This window comes from Eriocheir sinensis, chromosome 22 (assembly GCF_024679095.1).
Source record: "Eriocheir sinensis breed Jianghai 21 chromosome 22, ASM2467909v1, whole genome shotgun sequence".
NCBI classification, from domain to species: Eukaryota; Metazoa; Arthropoda; class Malacostraca; order Decapoda; family Varunidae; genus Eriocheir; species Eriocheir sinensis.
In genome coordinates this window covers 18,077,057-18,093,860 of record NC_066530.1, presented here as the reverse complement: position 1 = coordinate 18,093,860, position 16,804 = coordinate 18,077,057, and the positions used below count along the sequence as shown (strand labels likewise).

General features: G+C 44.2%; 1 protein-coding gene across 4 annotated transcripts in view; it reads right to left on the bottom strand.

The window, feature by feature from the left end:
• LOC127002194 (uncharacterized) overlaps positions 1-16,804 on the bottom strand; it is a 208,380-nt gene that overhangs the window by 12,934 nt on the left and 178,642 nt on the right. For 3 of the 4 annotated variants that reach the window (XR_007755864.1, XR_007755862.1, XR_007755865.1), the window contains one exon: positions 5,556-5,599. The gene's annotated coding sequence lies outside the window, so the exon portion shown is untranslated. Of the gene's footprint in view, positions 1-5,555; positions 5,600-14,854; positions 14,994-16,804 lie in introns of those variants that run through there. The other variant, XR_007755866.1, reaches the window with a different exon arrangement.

The following is a 16,804-nucleotide window of genomic DNA, read 5'->3' as shown; positions in this document are numbered from 1 at the left end:
AAATAAAAACAATAATGTCCGCCAACACTGCTCCAGTAAAAAGATAAAAGCATAGAGTCGTCTTCTCAAGAATGACGTCCACCTCGCCTTCCAACAATCCCCAAACTTTCACGAAGGAAAAATCTTAAAATCAGATTCAGGAACAACGTGTGGCTATAGTCATGTGGTTAAAAGGACGCTCTTAGACAATCGAATCAACTTTATATATCGTCTAGTCCTTATTCACTGACACACACTACACGGAGGAGAACGTGGACAAGAACAAGAACTAGAATGCGATGAAGATAAAGATGAGTGATGATGATTACGATGAATATGAGAAGAGATCAAGGGAAAAACAAACTACTCTGCCTATCAGTGCCTTACGTCGGCTCTGAACGCTGCCTGGCCCGCTGTTTCCCCTCCTGTCGCCCGTCCCTCCGTGATGACTTCGGCGATAAAGAATCTCTTGGAAAAACACATCGTGAATAGTGTAGGGCGCGTGAATACTTGAAACCAGGAACGCGGGCACGGGCGTCAGACAGCGGCGAGGCATTAACACGCCACGCGACCCTTATGAGAAAGTGATCCCTCTCAATTGCTCTTTCGTTACGTTTGGAAGGTATTAATTATATCAGATGCTAAGACGGCCATCCGTCTATCAATGTGTATATAAAGAAAGAGGCAGAGAACAGTAATGCTAATGATAATGATAAAAGAGCACTACCACTACTACTGCTACTACTACTACTACTACTACTACTACTACTACTACTACTATTACTACTACTACTACTACTACTACTACTACTACTACTACTACTACTACTACTACTACTACTACTACTACTACTACTACTACTACTACTACTACTACTACTACTACTACTACTACTACAATATCTACTACCAGTACTACTACTACTACTACTACTACTACTACTGCTAATAATAATAATAATAATAATAATAACAACAACAACGACACCTTTCGGGAGGGTTTTACTGTACAAAGACTTGACAAAGGTTCAGAATGTGTATCGTACAATGTGAAAAACCTACAGCGTCTCCTTGACTCACCTAAGCCAATGTCTGCTATCACCGAATACGAGGTAAGTTAGTCAGAAATTGAGCCTGTGCGTCCGCTTTGGAATATTATAATAGTTTCTAGTTCTAATTAAAACCTCCAGAGCAGTCAAGACTCACGATAACTCTCTTTAGCATATTCTATTTTATGTAAGGAGTATGTGTTTTTAATTGCTTTGCCCCTCTGTCTTAAGTATCGTCAAGACTTATGATAACTCTTCTTAGCATCTGTTTTATATACATAGCGTGTCTTCATTATCTTTATAACATCTATCTACATATCAGTTACTTACAATAACTGAGTGGGGAAGGCACAGGAAGGTAAGGGGACGAGAAGAGGGAGAGAGAGAGAGTCTAACCTTCCCTTCCCTTCCTTTGCCTTTCTCTCCCTCACCTCCACTCTCCTCGCCTCACACCTTCCCGTTAGCGTCTCCAAGGCCACAGCGTCTAAGGTGATCAATTACCCACACACTCAACGATGGATATTTCATGGCACCGCGCGGGTCCTCGACAGCCTCGCCGGGTGGAATATTCATGGCCAAGTCTTTTCCACACTCTGCCTCCTTCATCTTACTTGACATAAAGCTGATGAAGGATGAAAGAAGGAAGGAGGGGAAGGAGTGCACGGAGGGGGAGGAGGAAGGGGAAGGAGAGGAGTAGGAGGAGAAGGAGGAGGAGGAGAAGGAGGAGGAGGAGAAGGAGGAGAAGCTGGAAGAGGAGGAGAAAAACGTGGGCAAGAAAATTAACTATAATATGAGTAGAATAAAACGATGATGATAATGATGATGATAACTATAATGATGACGATGTATAATAATAATGAGCAAGAGAAAACAGCAAGAAACAAACACACTAGAAGACAAAACACGAAAAAGATAAAGAACTGGAAAAAAGTTCTGAACCCTTAAAAGTAACCTAAATACAAATGCAAGATCTCACTGCCACAACATGATATCAACATAAAAACAAATCCTAACATCATACCTTCAAAACACGACTTCAGGTAACAACAGCCCCTTCTTAAGCACTCTAAGGGGAAAGTGAATGCAAGCACCTATGATAAAAACAATAACAAAACAATAACAATGGAAGAAAAAACGATAACTTTGGTATGTAAAAAAAAAAAAACGATGACTGGTTTTACACATTCCTGTCTGTCTGTGTCTCTTTGCCTCTATCTGTCTGTCTGTATCTCTCTCTCCCTCTCTCCTCTCTCCCTCTCTCCCCCTCCCCCATCCCTGGCAGGCCTCAAGTGCTGACGGTCGGTCATCCGGAGCAACACTGACATTTTCACGTATTCTCTTGGTGGGTTTGAGAAGTCATGCGGCGGTGCTCAATATTGCATGGCTGGCCCGGCCCTGACCCCTCCATCCCCCTTCCTACCGCCACCCGAGAGAGAGAGAGAGAGAGAGAGAGAGAGAGAGAGAGAGAGAGAGAGAGAGAGAGAGAATAATCTTGCCTGGTCTTCCTTCGTCAGGTTCCCCTCACGGGCGTTATGGCAAGGGACGACTCACTGCCCCCCTGACGAAGGCCAAGTTGAACGCCGCTAAATAATGCAGGGTGGAAGCGTGCACGGCGGGTCAAAGGGGCTGAATGACACCTGCGACTGATGATGATGATGATGCTCCTGCTGCTCCTGCCTGCTAGTGCCTGCTCCTGACCGCAGACTCAACCAACGAGACCTCTTCGCATATTATTCTGAGGGCGGTGACTGACAAGAAGCAAGAGGAAGAGATACCCATTGGTGTTAATACTGGTAGTGATGCTCCTCCTTGTTCTTACCTGCTCCTGACCGCAGACTCAACCAACGAGACCTCTTCGCATATTATCCTGAGGGCGGTGACTGACAACAAGCAAGAGTCAGCGATAATACTCATAGGAAATGTCACATGTTGCACCACAAGTCTCGATTACGATGCTCCTCCTTGTTCTTACCTGCTCCTGACCGCAAATTCAAGCAACTAGATTTTTTCTGCTTCTTATTCTGAGGGCGGTGACTGACAACAAGCAAGAGAAAGTGATAATACTCATAGGAAATGTCACACGTTGCACCACAAGTCTCGATGGTGATGTTCCTGCTGCTTGTGACTGCTCATAACCACAGCCTCATTCAACGAGACCTTTTCACTTCTTCTGAGGGCGGTGACTGACAACAGGCAAGAGGCAGCGATAATATACTCGTCGCAAATGCCACACGTTGCACCACACACAAGTCGTCTTTCAACCCTCGCCCTTTTCTCGCCGTTCAAGGAAACCTGACGAAAACAATATTCTTGGCTCAATTTGGCGGCCGTCATGAAGCTTGCACGTGCCAGTTGGAAAATAGGGAATTGCAGTCCGCCGGCGAGGAGTCTTGCGAGTTGACGGAAGGTGTCATTAGCGCCGCCACTTACGACTGATGGCTGCTGCATCCAGAGTCTGACCTTGCATACTAGATCACGGCGACTGTCTTCCGGGCTGCTCGGGATTTTAGGAGCGGCAGAGAAGGCGGCGGGAGGGAAGAGAGGGACGGGACGCGAAGATGAAAAAGTAGTGAGAGAAGGGATGAAAGGAACCTCACTGTTGTATTGTTTCGGAGGTATTCATAAGGAAATTACTTTGTTGGGTGTTGTTCTATAATGAAAAATGACATTATTCTTTTGTTACTAGATGACTTTATTTTTCTAACAGTGAAGTCTTGAAATTAGTTAAAGAAAAGTAGATTCGTCTTTTTATTGTTTCGTATCGTACTAGAATCCGCGAAGTTTACCATTACGAAGCATAAGAACACACACACACACACACACACACACACACACACACACACACACACACACACACACACACACGCCAGTCCCTCTCCCATTACCTCAGACACACACACACCATCACCACACACCCCCACACCCCCACACACACACACACCCACACACCCACACGCCAGCCCTCACCCATTACCTCAGACACACGTACCATCCACCCTCCCCGTCTTCCAACACACACTAATACAACCTCCTGCACTGAACCTGTCCATCATGCTATCGGGGTCTCATTATGCTGTTTTCTTCTCGGCAAATACTGGTCTCGGAGTCACCTGTCCAAAGCCAATTCAGCTAATAAGAAATTCTGAGTGAGTTGTGAGATTCGCTTTTCCGGAACCTCTGTATATCGTCGACGAATACACACGCACACGCACACACACACACACACACACACACACACACACACACACACACACACACACACACACACATTTCTGGTATGATGATAAGATTCCTCCTCCTCCTCCTCTTCCTCCTACCTAAGTTACTCCTCATTCTGCTTCACTTCCTTCATATTTTCCTATTCCTTCTCCTCTTCCTCCTCCTCCTCTCCTCCCATTCCTTTTAGACTTCCTTCTACAAATTGTCTTTCTCTTTTTGCTCTTCTTAATTCTCCTCCAACCAAATCCCTCTAGTTATTTTCATCTCTTTTTTCTAGTGCCTTCTCTCCTACCTCTTCTCATTTCCTCTCACTCTCCTCATGATTTTCCTATTGTTTTTCCTCATGTTATTGTCCTACGATATCACTTTTTCCTCCTCGCTTTTCCCCACTTTTCATATATCTCCTCCTCACACCCTCACCCTCTCCTTTTGAACTATCACCGTCTGCCTAGTCTTCTTTTTCTTTTTTTTCGACACCCAATTCAGAGCATCAGTGTATCTCTCCTCTGCACGCTTTTACTCATCCAGGTGTCATGTCGAATGCATCTCAGGTACACGACGACACCCAAACTTAGATTACGTATTTACTACAGGCGTTCGTGCACCAAGACATGATATTATGGTGTGTGATAGGGGACCAGGAGGAGGTGTAATATTAAGAAAGGTTACTGTGGCTGAGGAGGAGGTGGAATGGGAGGAATTGTAGTAGTTGGAGGAGGAGGAGGAGATAAAAATACAGACCGTCCTGACACGTGTTGACCGGGTAGGAAATAAAATACTACTCTAGACTTAAAATTATCTTTGTAAGAGAGTGTAATAATATATAAATGTCTGTATACGAGACGGTCATCTTGAAGAAAATCCTCTACTTTATACGAAAATCTTACCTAAAGACAACGTTTTTTTATTTATCTCTATTTTTTATCTTCGTAGCTGCGGCAGTGTCAAGTGAATGTAAGTGGTGGATGAAAGAGCACTGTCTCTCACCCTGTCATTGTTCCCTTCATTAATCTACAGTGAGGGGTTCAAATGACGAGTTATTGAAATATGTTGACCGGCAGCATTTCCCAGACTCACACAAGCAACGATGCCATCCTGTCCTTAAAGCCAAAACAACAAAGACTCAAGAAAGAAAAAACGGTGAGAAAAAAGGTTAAAGTCTATAAGAAAGTTAATGTTTGTAGCGACCGCACAATAATGTTTAGCTGCAGAATCAAGATCAAGAGAGAGAGATAAAAGAAAACTTGATAAAGCCACACAAGCATTATGGCCCTTGATCACGAGGCCAATGAACATGATACTCCTTACCTTAGATATCAGAGTCCTGGGCAATACAGGCTCAGTACGTGTGTCTGGAAGAAAAGATAAGAGTCTTGTCAGTTATGTGAGTTCATAAATAAGATATCAAACAACAATGATAAAGATTACAATTAAGGTGATAACGATATTATTATTATTATTATTATCATTATTATTATTATTATTATTATTATTACTAGTAGTAGTAGTAGTAGTAGCAGTAGTAGTAGTAGAAAATAGTGGCAGTATTAATAGTAGTAGTACTAGTAGTAGTAGAAGTAACAGTAGTAGTAGCAATATTTGTAGAAATAATAATAATAATAATAATAATAATAATAATAATAATAATAATAATAATAATAATAATAATAATAATAATAATAATAATAATAATAATAATAATGATGATGCTAACAACAACAACAACAATGTGTACAGAAGCAAGAATAAGAAGCAGCAGAAAAGAGCCCGAAATACCGGCTGGTCCTTAACAAAACTTTCCCGAATTAAAAACCCAAAATCTCGGCGTCGCAGCACTTTCCCAATTTATTTCTTGCCTAACTTCAACCATCGCTTGTCACTCACGCCGCTGCTTTTTTCGGTTTGCGCGTGTCCGAATAATTGCCGCCTTTCAGTCTTGGGCCACTGCTTGCCTGCATTCTTAACTTAGTTCTTCACCTCTATTATTAACGCCGACATGTCTTCCCGGATATTTTCTCTCTTATTTCACGACGACCTTTCCGGGTGTCTCATGTCGCCCTGCCTGAGTGATGGGCGGCGTGCATCGAGGCTCGCTCCCGCCTGACACTCGTTGATTTCTTTCCGAGTTTAACACTTTGAAAGAATAAGATATGACCGGCACTGCGACGGAGCCCGGCAATCACGCGTTAGTCCGAGGTCTGGGCTGAAGATTACTGGCTTTTTTTTCTTTTCTTTCTTGTGTTTTATATACTACATTTTTTTTTTATTTCAAAAGTTTTAGATCACTACTTTTTTTCTTTTCTTTCTTATTTGATTTTATTCTTTCTGTTCAGTTCCACATGTTGGTAGGAGCTTAATATTACCATTCTTTTCTTTTCTTTCTTAAGTTATATATATTACATTCTTCTTCTTTAATTCATAAGCAACCACATATTCCACGAAGGTTTTTTGTTTAAGACTCCGAGTTTTTTCTTTACTATCTTAAATTTCATATACTACATTTAGTCTTCTTATTCAATATCGTAAGTTGATTTGAGCTTAAGATTACTGCTATTTTTTTTCTTTTATACATTATTTTACTTTTCCTTGTTCAGTTCCATGTGTTGGCTCCATTAGAAAAGGTTTTATTTTAAGATTGCGTCGCTAAGTTTTCATTCTGACCTTTGATTATACTTTTCTTCATGAGTTCCATTGCTTGGTTGCAGAAGAAAAGGATTTAGTTTAATATTACTTCATTCTCTTTTCTTGCATTTGACTTTATTCTTCTGGTTCAATTTCCTAAGTCAGTTGTAGGAGAGAAAATACTGAACGCAGAGTAAAAGATTATTTGAGAAGTCTTTGACCACTTTGGCATTTCCTTCATCCTCTGCAGCAGCCCCGTCACCCTCTCCTTCAGTGTCTCTATCAGGCGCACTGGGCAAGACACTCCGGGACATTTTTATACCCCGGCCACTGGTCTTGTCCACTCACTGTATTATCGCTTCTACGTTTTCTCTCTTTCTCCTTATCTCGTCCCTTGTCGTAATGCTCCAATTCCTCACTTTGGTTCCTCTCTCCTCCTCGCATTTCTTATCTTTTCCCCTCCTCTTCTTCATTCGTCCTCTCTTACTCCTCCTCCTCCTCCTCGTCCTCCGTCTCTATCTCTTTCGCTGTCTTTTCATCTTCCTCTGAGTTCTCTTCTTTATTTATATCTCTTTTCTGACTCTCGTGAGATTTTAATACTTCTGAAGCACAATATTGGACCTAGATTCTTGAAGCTCGCACATACATCACAATGGCGCGAACTTAAACCATGAAATAGATAAATTGTGTTAGAGGAAGGACGTAGGCTTCAGTTTACAGTGTTACTTAAGCTGTACAAAAGGTCTGTGTTGCTATTTCAACTACCAACGTCTTGCACTGTCTTCTGGGACATTAAATACTAAACAAGGCAGCTGTTCATGAGAATAATAATAATAATCGTATTCTACATACATATCAGTATTTATATAACTAAATCTTAATATATATCTCTGCCTACCAATTGCTTAACGCTTCCCTGGACGAGATTTTTTTTTCTTTGGTTACCCCTTTGAAGCTCCTCCTCGCCTGTGACCAGCCAAGCATCAGCATCTCTTCTTCCTCCTCCAGGTGACCTCTCCCCACGCGCTTTAATCCTCTTTTCTTATCCTCTGTGTTCCCTCATTTCCTTCCCTTCCACCCTCGTATCCCCTTTTGACCCTGAACCCGCCGCTCCCCTAAGGCTCGCGTCAGCCCTAAGTGGCGTGTGAGGGTCGGGTCGCCGCCGTGCCGGGAGCGGCCAGTGCCTGTGACAACGGGTGGCCCTTGTCCTGGTCAGCGTCCGCGGGGGGATATGATTAATTCCACAAAGCCTTCCATCTCTAAATCAATATCTATTTTCCAGTGCTCGACTTCTGCAGTAGACAACCGGCGTGTGGTCACCGGGGCCATTAATACCACGTCATAATCTGCTTTGATTGAGGGAGCGAGAATGGCCCACTGCTAATGAAACCACAATGAAGTAATTAGAAGTGAGCACACAGAAAGGAGGGAAGCCGGAGGAGGGAAGGGGAAGAAGGAGGCGAGGCACGGCAAGGCACAGCAAGGCAAGGCAAGGTAAACACAGGTAGGGTGAACACTGAACAGTCTTGCAAGGAAATACCTGACGAAGTGTTTTAAGATGTAAGATTATATGACAAACTTTGAGACGCTGAGATTATTGTATTACAGAAACATTCACATATAGTCATTTATCTCAGTGTGGAAACAAGACTGAATGAATTTAATCACATCATTTGCACAGCTCAAAGGATGCAGATAATGGGCGTTCAGCGACCAGCAACGTACACAGATTCCCGCTTAATGCAACTGTAGAGCAAGATGATGGAAGGAGAGGATGAAATTAAGACAAAGAAAGATAAGTTGAACACAGGTAGGTTTAATATGCAGTTTTTAAAGGAACTACCAGAAGTAAACAATTCTAAAACCATCTCTAATGAATATATGACTAACTTTGATCCACATTTACACATATCTCAGAAAATCGAAGCCCAGGAAGCTTCACGTATTAATATTCCCCAGAGGGTTGAACCAAGACTCTGAATGCATATAATCACATCAAGTGCACGACCCAAGGAAAGCATACAAAGCGTGCTCATCCACCTCCTTGTAAACAGATTCTCACTCGACGCAAATTCAGACGAAGATCCCACAACCAGAAGCAGCAGAGGTTAGCAGGTGAGCAGGTGCAGAGGCGTACCTGCTGCACACATTTCAAAGGACGGCTGCATAATAGAACTCGAATAATATGGAATGATCGAGTGGCTTGCTTCTTCAGTCGCTGCCCCGCGCGTTTGAGCTCAGCAAGAAACACGAGTGGACCAACGCAATCATGATCGTGTTCCTGGGACTCGTGAGATGCTTGCTATAAAGGGTTACTGCAAGACTTTAGAATTTCACCAACTATTAATGGATCGTATTTCATGCTGCAGAAACTGATGGAGAAATACTGACAATTATGACCTGTACTTAAGGGAATATCGACCAAACTAACGTGTCGTCTAGCATACTGTTCTATTATACAGTATAAATCAACCTGTTAGTGTTAAAATAGAGGAACCATAAGACTATATCAAAACGTATTTAAAGACAGCCCTCTTCTGGACACTCATTCTATTTACGTTTATAGGAGCAGTGTTTAGTGGACTTTCTTTTCCGTTTTGTCTTTGTTTTCCCTTGAGCTGCTTCCTTTACCGTAAAAAAAGGCAGTTACGAAGAATAGAGGGAGTATAAAAAATATCTCTCCATACGAAATTGACCTCTCTCCTGGCCACTCATTCTATTGACTTATATAGGAGCAGTGTTTAGCGGACTTTATTTTCCGTTTTGTCTTTATTTCCCCTTGAGCTGCTTCCTTTACTATAAAAAAAGGTAGTTACGAAGAGTAGAGAGAGCATAAAAAATATCGGAACGGAAATCAAAATTGACCTCCCTTCTGGCCACTCATTCTGGTAACATTTATATGACCAGACTTAGCGTTTTTTCTTTTTTGTTTTTCCTTTGTTTTGCCCTTAATTTTTTTTTTACAGCAAAGGATACAGCAGAAAGGCACAAAAAATAGGAAACAACAATCAAAAAAAGCCCGCTACTCGCTGCTTTTGTAAAGAATCCAAAGAGATGGCCGAAAGAGCAGTCAATTACGTGAGAAGAGGTGTCTTGATATCTTCCTCTTGAATCCGCTTCCTTTACTGTAAAAAAATATATATACGCAATCTCTAAGACGCGTGGCCAGAGTCGAGGCAGCCCAGCATAACAACCCGCAGAACAGGCGCGTGGCGGTGGCCGAGGCGTGCACAGGACAGACAATAACGCAAATACAAAGGCTTGCTTATGACTATTGCTTGTGTTCAGGCGAGGATTATCCAGGATGCTGCGTGAAAAATGCAAAAAAAATGATGTATAATATATGAATAAAATGTATCACGCCATTGTTAAACGAACGGATGTAACTTATTCTTATATGTACCGTCTATCTGTCTATCTATCTATCTCACTCTCTCGCTCTGTCCACCTCTATCTTTCTATCTGTATATCTGACTATCTATATATGAATAAATGCTGTTCGCCCAAGATGTTCAGTGAAATAACAAGGAAGATAAAACGTAAAGGTGTAGTTTTTCGACCCCTTTTGACACGTAAGAAACTGTGCAGGTGTGTATGAGGGAAGAAGTTCAGGCCAAGCATCGCCAGCCCACAGCCACAAGACGCCAGGCCAGCTAAGGGAAGATAACAGCAAGAGTCAATAAGACCATGACAACGCCTCGCCTTCCCGGGGCCAAAGCCATACTCGGGCCTCGGCTCGCCCCGCCAGCAGGGCCCCAAGTAAGGTCCCAGCGACCAGACCCCAGCGGCAGCCCACAGCTCACCCTGGGGGTCGGGGGCGTCCACGTTAACTGGTTTGTCTGAGTAACTGAGTGGCGGACAACAAGGCGGGGTCTCACAGGGGAGCTACGGTCAAAACCAATTAAGTTAGACAACGTTGTCAACCAAGCCCACTAACCATATACTAAGTTGGGCCGGGGGTCAACTTGCTCGCCTGGCTGAAGACGAGAAGCAGAGGCGAGCGAGGCCGCCAAGAGCCGCCCCCAGTAATTCCATGAGGGAGCCCGTGACCCACCCCTCGAGGCCCCGGACCCCGGCCAATGCTGCTCATATAAGCGTGTAAGGATATATGCATATCTGTCTATATGTTTATCTATGTAAGAGTATATCTACCTATCTATCGATATATCTCTATGACAAAACAATATTGCGTTGCTCTTTAACGCACTGCCTCACAATCGCCCGCCCAGCCCTCGCCTCCAGCACGCCTGCTAATCAGTCTCGCAGTATTCATCACGTCCCTGCAGGTCGCGCGTCTTACCTCGGCCCGACATGCCCCCGCCGTGTCTGCCGCCCATGACAACACCGCAGCGGCGCCACACAGCCCCGTCGACGCCTCGACCTTAAGTCGTGTAGGATATTCATAGCCCCATCCGAGACAGCAGACAATAATAGTCTTCCCTCCCACTTATCTTGCACGCGGCCCGGCCAACACAGCCCCTTCCCTTGCCTGCTCCCTCGCCTCCTCATCTTCCTCCCCTTTCTGGAACTCCTGAAACACCTCTGTTATCTCGTCCTCCGCCTCCGCCTCCCCACACACAATCCCCATCCCGGGCGAGCCGCGGCAAGCGTCCCCTTGTTCCTTCCGCTCCCCTCCGTCACCCTCCTTGGCCTCGGCCTCGTTTATGGCGCCCTGTGCCATCCACTTGCCGGCGTCGCTATCTCTCCCTTGAGACGGAGGACAATGACAATAATAAACCGCCGCTCTCATTGAAGAGTTCCTGCAGATTCAACGCCGCGAGGGACAATGGCCTTTTAGCCAAGGAGTTGAGCTCGACAATGCAGGTCTGACTCCGGGTGTGTTATGAGAGGCCAGGCAGCAGCTCGGGCCGGGGGATCTAATGACCACGTATGCAGTTGACATCGCAAATAGGCCCGGCCCTCATCACAAGGGTACCATATAATTTGCATATCAAACTACCGAGCTGACCGGAGCCCCTGGGGTGCACGGCGACTATTGTTTCACGGTGGGATTCACTCTCTCCCTTGGCTGGCGTGTATATCAGTTGGTGGCGGAGCAGGGGCGGGAGGGAGGGGAGACAACCTGCGTGGGAGGGGAGGAAGGAGGAAGGAGGAGCCGGTGCGTTAAAGGAAGGGAGGACTAGCGAAGATCACGGCTGCCTCGAGGATAATGAGCTGAGGCTGGAGGAAGATAAGGTACGTGACGACTCCGTGTTAAGCGAAAGAGCAACTTCATTTCCAGGTACAAAGGCAGCCTTGAGGGTTCTCCGAGACACCTCCACATCGTATATACATAGATAGGAGGAGGCACTGAGACGCTGCAGACAGTATTTTTGAGGCTAAAGCTAAATAACGACAACAAGGGATGTGTGTGTGTGTGTGTGTGTGTGTGTGTGTGTGTGTGTGTGTGTGTGTGTGTGTGTGTGTGTGTGTGTGTGTGTGTGTGTGCGCGCCTGTATAAAATTTACCACCGGGCCCATAAATATGTGTCGCATGTATCTTGTGGACATGTGTGAGGCGGTGTGTGTGCGTGTGTGTGTGCATGGTGTGCGTCCGTGTGTGAGGTGAACTCCTGTAATGTAGGAAATTGCCAAACGCAGCAGAGCATACAGTTAAATTAGTGTTTACATTAGCAAAAATATAGTCTGCACGAAATCAACGTTTATATTTCGTCATATTGATTCGAGTTTGAAGTATTTTCGTTTCCCTTTTTGACCGACGAAAATACGGAGCCAAGGTGTTTACGGTACCCGGCGACAGTAACGACTCAGAATATTTACCGATCGTTGTAACACCAAAAATATTTAATATGTAACTGACGCGCAGGAGAGATATGCCGACGCGTTCTGTAATAGAAGGGAACAGGACCACTGAATACAATTATATAAAGCAGGAAAATGTCATACATCAGTTACAAAATATAGGCATCCATTTATCCTGCATATTAGTCGGTAAACTATACTGGACTCACGACACATGCAGTTGTTTATCGATTATTCCCTTAAACTGCAGCCAAAGTAGATGCATATTAACAGAGGGCTAAATAAGGGTGCATGGACAGATAAACAAGCAGGCGGGTGGTGCGGACAGACAGACACAGGGACATAAATACAGAGGTAGAGAAGCATAGATAGATGGACCTACACAGATACGCAGGTGTACGTGGGTGGATAGGTGAATAGATTACTCCATAAAGACACGGACTGAGTGGCAGGTAGACAGGGAGATAAAAGGTGCGGAGGAGGCAACGCGAGCGGAGCATCCTGCAGAACAGTAATTTTGTGTGCGTGTGTGTACGTGCGCACGATATTATGGAACTGATTTCCCCTTTACAAAGACGCACGGCCCTGCAAAGCGTATCGTAAGGAATCTCTTGAGCTATAAATCTCGCAAAAAAAACAATGAAAAAAAAATTATGGAATTGCGGAGCACGGACGCTTGCACGCAGGTAAGAAACAATTATTATAAGATAACTACTACTACTACTACTACTAATAATAATGATAATAATAATAGTAGATAATGATAATAATAAAAATAATAATAATAATAATAATAATAATAATAATAATAATAATAATAATAATAATAATAATAATAATAATTATTATTATTATTATTATTATTATTATTATTATTATTATTATTATTATTATTATTATTATTATTATTATTATTATTATTATTATTATTATTATTATTATTATTATTATTATTATTATTATTATTATTATTATTATTATTATTATTTATTAATGTTGTTATGATTACAGCTATCTATGTTATAAATACCATCACCGTCATCCTCATTATCATCTATATAACTGTCATCACCACCATCGTCATTGCTTTATATTGTTTGCCTCCCAACACTGAGGCACCTGAAGGCCCCAGGCAGGTGAGCTCATGGCCTGCCCCCGTCACCTCATCCCAGTGTGTCGCCGGTTTCTACTCACCCACTAAGAACAATCAGACGGTATCACAGAGACCCTCCTGCAGGACGCCGTTTGTTAGACCCTTTGTGTGCGTGGCGGCGGCCCTGGTGGCGGCGGCGGTGTATTGACGCAGCCTCGGCACCGTGCCATAGCGTATCACTCGACAGGAAGCGCCACTTTGGAGAATTCCCAGAACACCTCACTCTTCCTCACTCTGGGCACCGCCGCAGGGGAGGAGCAGCTCTTGTGCAATCGGGGATAGGCAATAATTTCGACTTCAATTAATATTACATCTTGAAAACAAGATACACCGGACACCGGCTTCCTCCACGCCCTTCACCGCGGGTCATCTTTCCTCCTTCGGGTATATAACCTTACGTAGTGCTCCCTCAGGGTATCAGATGCTCTTCCCCTTCTACGCGTCCGGTGTAGCGCCGTGGCACCCCTCTTCTGACACCCCGCCCCAGGCTCTCTTCCTTTCTTGCGGCATATCACCCTTTTCCTTCAGGTTATGGTATCGGTTCGGCCCTTAGAGGCGTCCAGGGGAGCTCAAGACAGGAAACCCAACGTCCAGGCAAGGCAGTCACGCAATATTTCCATACAAATCTTCTTTCTAAGTCATTTATAGCACACAACAGCACACCCACTGCTTAACACGAAAGCCAGATACTGTCCAATCCATTCCTGAACACCCCAATTCAGTATGTACTTGCAAGAATTCAATCCCACAGTCCCCAAGCACAGCACCAGGCAGGAACACGGCTAGCAACTCAGGATCTTGTTTTGTCCAACCTTTCCCCTCTGTTCCCTTCCCTCCACAAGTATCCAAGGCAGTTTCAGGACTCGAAAACCAGCTCCAAGCACACCATCACACCGCATCCTTGCATACCAGAACAGCAGAACAGCTCAACACTAACCAGCAGAACTAAACATAGTACCACATAACCTGCCTCACGATCATCTCAAATCAACATCCATGAAAAAGACCAACAATAAGTAACCCTGAAAACGCAAGATCTAGAACAACACTACTGAACAACATAAACTTACCGAGACACACCAAAGCTAAGATGAGGAATGAGGAAGATAATCCGTTCAAAAGCGTCACTAGGGATAGCCGCACTCATACTAGCAGGGCAAAGGGGAGGAGAGCCCAGCGTATCCCCAGCATGGTACAGGTCAAGCAGCCTCCAGCCCTACCATGCACGCCCCTGGCCAGCATCCTGTTCCTGGTAATTCATCTCAGCCGTTTGGTGGGATGCTGAGGAACGGGTTTGATGGAGGGGGAATACTAGTTTGATGTCTTAATGTCTGCATGCTCCACACACGCACTCACACACACACACACAGACACGCACACACACACACACACACACACAGCTTCACATGACACCATTATCACACAGTCATCCAGTAATTTTAATGATGGTAATGTGAATATATATAAAAGAGCAAATTAATATAATGATCCAACGGTAAATTTGGGCACACGCACACGCACGCACACACACACACACACACACACACACACACACACACACACACACACACACACACACACACACATAATAATAACAATATTTTCAAAAGTGTCCATTATTAACTTTTCAGCCTCATGACATTATAAACTGTTTTAAGCCCTCTCTTTCCCATTATCCCTTATCAGCACCCACAGACAGACCCTTCCTTCACCTTGCCAATATATTTACGAGGTGAATACAAGAAAAAATACATGAAACTGGACCATCATAAGTGAGCAGTAAACCATTATTTTATCACTACTAACATGACAGAACTGATAGAATGACTCAAGGAGGAGACTGTCTACCTACTCAATTGATTCTTCTCAGGGTTATGTTTATTTTTTTTACAGTAGAGGAAGCAGTTCAAGGGCAAAAAGGAAACAGTAATGAAAAAAAAGCCCGCTACTCACTGCTCCTACAAGAGTCAAGAGGAGTGGCCGAATTTATAGGGAGATGTAACGTGGCGGAGCAAATTTCTTGAGAGTATTCGTCACAGTTTGTTTGCCTTTTTTTCACCTACTATGGCAATCCCTTCCTTATGTTTTCCTTCACTTGCATTTTTATACACTGCGCTTTCCTGTTGTAAGTGCTATTTGTTGTGGCAGTCTAATATCGTTTCTGGTCATGCACCTTCTTTATAATCTAGAATATTGCTATACATCGTTATACCCAAATAATTAGACCTACATATTTTCCTGTTAAGAATTTATTCCAAGCAGAGTTAACGCTGGATAGTAAGCACACAGGTGAAAATGTTGAGTAGAAACATCAGCTACGTCATTCTTCCCTCAGCCAATGGTAAACTCTGCCTGAATCCGCTCATGAAAGAAAGACAAATGTTTTTTCTACCTCTTAAAAGATACTTCGAGATGCAAGACAAAAAACAAAAAGCAGACGACCATCACCCTTTCCAGGAGCTGGCACCCCCGCCCCCACCCGGCACACAGCACCTGGCAGCGGCTTGACAGAGGCAACACGCGCTAAGGCCAGACACAGACACCAGGAGTAAATAAGTAATCCTGTAGACTCCCCCCCAGAGAGGCAGGACTCGCGGCGTCATGCAGGAGGGAGCAGGACAATTTGTTCCCCGTTATGTAGCTTGTTTTTACCAATGCAAAGTATCGAACCGCTTTTTAGGGGCTCGAATCCCACCAATGAGTGACTTTGCCAGGCTCTCCTTTGGTGTGCCTGATCAACACACACACGCACACGCACACACACACACACACACACACACACACACACACACACACACACACACGGGCTGACAGGTACAAGCGGAGGTGATTTGCAGAGGAAAATATTTTGCAACTTTCCCTCCTCTCTCATGTGCACTTAAAATTCCATGTTTTCGTAACTCGGATAAATGAACAGGACCTTCTCTGGGGGCGCCTCGGGGTCCCGGCGGAGGCTCAGGCATCATACATTCTTATTACGTCAAGTCCACTCCGGGGGGTCGCGCGTCACCTCTGCAGCG